Raw genomic sequence first — 5,734 nt, 5'->3', positions numbered from 1 at the left:
GGTCACTCATTGGAAGATCCAGTTTGGCTGGAGTTTTCATTTAGTTTTTACAGATTGTTTTTTCTGTGTGACCTTCTCACTCATTGTTTTAGTTTGTTATTTGGGATATTTTGCAGTCACCCTAATGATAATGGACATCTGCTGGGTATAACAGCCCTGTGTTTCATATGCTTAATCAAACACTCTGCGTGTACTGTGCTGATGAGGTCATAACAAGGCCAAAATATGCATATCCATAGCTAGTGGGGTTTGGCTTTATTGGCCTGAAATTGACCATTATAATGATGAAACAAGTCATGGGCATTCAGAATTGCCAATTGGCTGAAACACATGGTGTTCATAAGGGTCATTTGAATATATCCCACATGCTTCTGATTCAAGAGGTTTGAGAGGTCAAAGTCATTTTGAAAAGTTTCTTGTGCTGTGTACATTTTATTTTTCAAGTGCAGTCATTCCAAAGTGTTTCTTACACTGTATAGAGTTATTTTTCAAAGCACAACCATTTCAAAAACCTTCTTGTGCTGTGTACAATTCATTTGCAAAGTGCAGTCATTTCAATGTGTTTCTTACACTGATAAGGGTGGTTTCACAAAGTACAGTGATTTGAAAGTGTTCTTCTGCTATGGAAACTTATTTTACAAAGTTCAGTTATTTGGAAGAGTCTATTGTGTTGTTGAGCATAGTTACAAGTTCTGGCATAAATTTCTGACGTATAAGTGTGTATGTTCTTACATGATTCCAAGGGTCTTTATTAATATTAATGTGTGTTGACATGGCAGAGCCATTTCACAGACCCAGTTCACCTGTGTTTGATCATAATATTGCAGAGAATTGGAGAGTATTTGAGCGGGAATATATTTTCATACAAGCAGCTTTTGCTGACAAAGATGCATGTACAAGGGCATTTATTCTGCTTAATCTAGTGGGGTCAGAAGCCATCGAAAGAGAGTGTACATTTGTGTATGTATCAGCAGTATATGCACAAGAAGGGAAAAACCACCATATCTTTGTACAAGCTGAATCAAGGGTAGACCCTGAGTGCTTGAAACATAAATTTATTGACATGTGTAACCTCCAGACAAATATTATATTGGAGAGACACTTGTTTTACACAAGAAACCAAAAACCATGAGAAACCTTTGCAGTTTACATTACTGACTTCAGAAACAAAGCTAAAACATGCAGGTTTGATGATTTGAAGATGAGTTGATAAAAGACAGGCTTGTTGTGTGTGGTGTTATTAATGCTGCAGTGAGAAAGATTTTGCTTCAAGGTAGTGATTTAAACTTGAGCAAAGCCATAGAGATTTGTCAAAAACATGAGCTTACAGAAAGGCACACAAATATGCTTGCATGTCATAAGAGTGTGGTTTCAGCAGCCTCTAGACAAATGTAGACAGCATGCAGCACATGGCTAACAGAAACAGGCCCAAGAACATGGTAGCTGCAGCCCCTGCAAGATTTCCAGGCAGTGTCCATACCTTTTCAGCGATTTCTAAGACTAGCTCAGTAAAATGGACATGCTCAGTGCAGCATAAGGGTGAGTCAGCAAAATCCAAGTCAAGTCGCATTGTTAACTGTCATTAATTGTGCTGCCAATCATGAATCCAAAATATAAAGGTGCTTAGCATTTGGTAAGCAATGCCACAAGTGTAAAAAATGGAACCATTTTCCAAAGCTTTGCAAATCAAACAAGCCTCATTCATTTATTAAGAAAGGTCACTCAAAAAGCAAGTTGATCATATAGAAAGCTGCAACCCTACTTTCTAAGTAGTTGGTGTATCAGTGGTTGGTGATAAGGTTAATGCAGTAGATTTGTTGGCAAAAAAATGAAGTGTTTTCTACTGTACTGATGAATGGTACCCCACAGACCTCAAAGTGGACACTGGTTCAAAGTGCAATGTTACATCAGCAAAAGCATTTGCTAGAGTAAGAGCTGGCGAACAACTTAATTTGGCCAATTGTGTGAAGCTTGTTGTTTATGAAAGTGATGAGATTCAAACCAAAGGCTTAGTAGTGCTTCCATGCTATTCAGCTGGGAACAGTTACAGAATGTAATTTTATGTGGCCAGAAGACTTGTGCAGTATTGCTTTTTTCCCACTTTTCTGAGATTTAAAAAAGTTCAGTTACAGGCTTGCTGTTCTGGAACTGTTTGTAAGTTTCTGTGAGGCCATTTTTTGCTTGGGCTAAATGATTGTCTCTCTGTTGATCAGTGGCAGTGAAAACATTGAGCAGCCTGCCTGCCCCTGTGGGAGTGGTTACTGACTTGAAACTGTAGTTTTATTGGCCATTCTGGGTCAATTCCAAAACTCCGTCATCTTTCTCTCTTAAAACCTGGTTGCCTCGTGGTTTTGGCATCTTTTCAGGCGTGTTGGCTGTTGGTGAAGCACCCACCAAGAGGAGAAAATGCTGAGAGAAGAAAGGAGCCACTTTTGAGACTTTAAGTATTTTTCCTCTGTTTATCTGCTAAGTTTTTCTGCATAGCCACCAATTTTGAGCATTTTCTGGCTTGTTAAATTTGATTTCTGCATTAGTAACTGTATTTAGAGCACAACCTAGAGCTGTTTACTGAATTTCCTGTTTGCACTTATTTTTAAAATCGTTTTTTTCTCAAAACTTGCATTTTATCTGTCTTTGGCCTAGCACTCTTGTGTGGGGTCATTTACTGCACTGTTATAACTTGTTGATACTTGTTAACCTCTGCTATCTCTGAAAAAACAAAAAAACAAAAACAATCTTGCTTTTTTCCCACTTTTCTGAGATTTAAAAAAGTTCAGTTACAGGCTTGCTGTTCTTGAGCTGTTTGTAAGTTTCTGTGAGGCCATTTTTTGCTTGGGCTAAAGGAAAGTCTAAAGGAAAGGAAAGTTAGGTCTCAGAGACAGTTTGAGAATTAAACTGCTTTCTTTTACCAAAGACGTCCATCATGTAAGCACGTCTTAGTTCCAGTTTCACCTATGCTATTTTCTCAGACCATGCTGATCTTTTTGAAGACAAGATAGGTAAACTCCCAGTTGTGTACTCTATGAAATTAGACCCAGAGGTAAGTCTAGTGGTCAGACCAGTGAGAAGAGTTCAAATGGTTATGCAGGACAGAGTCAAAATCCAGTTAGATAAAAATGGTGCAGCAAGGTGTGATTTTTCCAGATACATTACCAACTGAACGGATGTTTTCCATGGTGGTCGCTCATAAGAAAAGCTCAGATGAAATCAGAATATGTACTGACCCAAGAGACTTAAATAAAGCATTAAAGAGACCCCACCATCCTATGCGTACAGTCAAAGACGTTGTTACCCTCATGCCAAATGCCACTGCTTTTTCTGTCTTAGATGCAAAGAATTAATTTTGGCAAATAATGCTTGATCACATATCCTCACTACTGACTACATTCAGCACACCATTTGGTAGATATAGATTTCTCAGAATACCTCTTGGAATAAATTCTGCCAGTGAAGTCTTTCAGTGTTCAATGGAGCAATTTTTCGGGGGTTATCCTTGTGCTATAATAGTGGATAATGTTCTAGTTGGAGGCAGTGGTGAAGCAGAGCATGGCAGAAACCTCAAGAGGGTTCTGGAAAGAGCACATGAAGTGAATCTAAAGCTCAATCCACTGAAATGTAAATTTAGGCTACCAGAAGATACTTATGTAGGTCATTTATTTACTAGTTCAGGCTTATGATCAGATCTTCCAAACAAACAACTATTCTTGAGATACCAGCTCCAGATAATGTCCAAACCTTACAGCATCTTCTTGGCATGGTTAATTATTTGGGCAAGTTTATACCAGACTTCAGTAAATTATCAGCACCCTTAAGAGAGCCGATGCACAAAAATGTTACCTGGTCATTGTTGGAACAACACCAGAGAGCATTTGATGACCTTAAACAGAAAATTGCCAGTCTACCTACATTAAGATACTATGATATTCACAACCAGTGATTCATTCCTGTAATGCTTTAAAGTTTGGTCTTGGTGCAGTTATTCTTCAAGAGGGAAGACCAATAGCCTATGGATCTAGAACTCTTACCCAAACTGAGATACAGTATGCTCAGATTGAGAAGGAACTTTTGGCAATTGTGTTCACATGTTCGAAGTTCCATGATTATATTTATGGCCAAGCTATCCAGATTGAGACTGATCATCAGCCTGTTGTCACTATTTTAAAGAAGCCTGTGCATACAGCTCCAGCAAAACTACAAAGAATGATGCTCAGATTACAAAAATACAACTTCAAAATGGTCTATACAAAAAGATACTTCTTTATCTGGCTGATACCTTATCTAGATCACCTACAAATACCACAGAAAAGCTTGATGCAGACAATTTTGACTTTAATGTCATGGAAGCGCGTAATTTTTCTACCACAAGACTTGATGAGCTAAGAGATTATACAAAGACTGATCCAATTTTGCAAAAGCTCAACCACTTCATCAATGTTGGATGGCTGTTAAAGCAATCTTGTGTACCAACAGAAGTGCAACCTTATTTTCCTTACAGAGATGAGATGTTGTTGGAAGATGGTATCATTTTCAAAGGTCCAAAAATTGTCATTCCTACTTCCTTATAACATGAGTACATCCAGATTTTGCATTGTGGCCACCCAGGTTCTGAAGCTACCAAAAGATGGGCAAGAGTACTAGTATTCTGACCTTCTCTGTCAAAAGATATTTATCAATATCTTTTGAAAAAGTACTTTCATCTTGCTCAGTCTGCAATAGTACTAAACTGCATTTACAAAAAGAGCTACTTCAGCTAAACCAGATTCCTGAACTACTTTGGTCAATAGTAGCCACTGATATATTTGAGTGGAACAGTCAACATTACTTAGTGTTGGTAGACTCTTATTCAATCTGGTTTGAGATTGATCTGCTACCTAACCTAATGTCCAGAACTGTCATTACTAAGTTGAAATGTCATTTCTCAGTCCATGGTAGTCCACACAAAGTTATTTCTGACAACAGTGCCCAGTTTACCAGTCAACTATTTCGGAAATTTGCAAAAGAGTGGGACTTTATCCATGTTACCAGTAGCCCTCAGTACCCACACTCAAATGGCCTAGCTGAACGTGCAATACAAAGTGCAAAGCAATTTTTAGTGAGGTCAAAGTGTAACAATACCAATGTTTTCTTGAATTTGCTTAATCTCAGAAATATACCCCTTGACAATTTACTTGGCTCACCTGCTCATAGACTTCTATATAGGCACACCAGAACAACCTTGCCTATCAGTCCCAGTTTGTTGGTGCCTAATGCTAAAAACACCAGAGCAATCAAAGCCCAACTATTCAAAAAGCCTTCATTCTAGAAGTCCAACTATGATAAAATGAGCAGATTTCTTCATTCATTGAAAGAAGGACAGATAGAGAGGATGCAAACGGCGAAAGGTTTTGATCGAATTGGTGCTGAGCCAAGAACTTAGTGGAATCTGAGGGTATAGAATACAGAAGAAATCACAGGCATCTTCATCTAGTGTCTGAATCAATATTGCAGCATTGTACCTGTGAGACAGACTCTAGATCTCAGAGTCATCCATTCGATGTTCCTTTTGAAGAACATGGACTGAAGCTCCAAAGGCAGTGGTGTATCCATGTTCATAAAGGATATGCACACCTCCGGACTAGTAGCCCAGCATTATGCATCTGAGATACCTCAGGCAAAACTAACATTGGGTAAGATGGCGATTCAGGTCATAGCCTGCTATAGGTCCCCAACCATGTCCCAAGACTCTCACTCCACG

This window comes from Protopterus annectens, chromosome 3.part1 (genome assembly GCF_019279795.1).
Source record: "Protopterus annectens isolate FY-2018-M chromosome 3.part1, PAN1.0, whole genome shotgun sequence".
NCBI classification, from domain to species: domain Eukaryota; kingdom Metazoa; phylum Chordata; order Ceratodontiformes; family Protopteridae; genus Protopterus; species Protopterus annectens.
Note: the sequence above shows the minus strand (reverse complement) of the source record.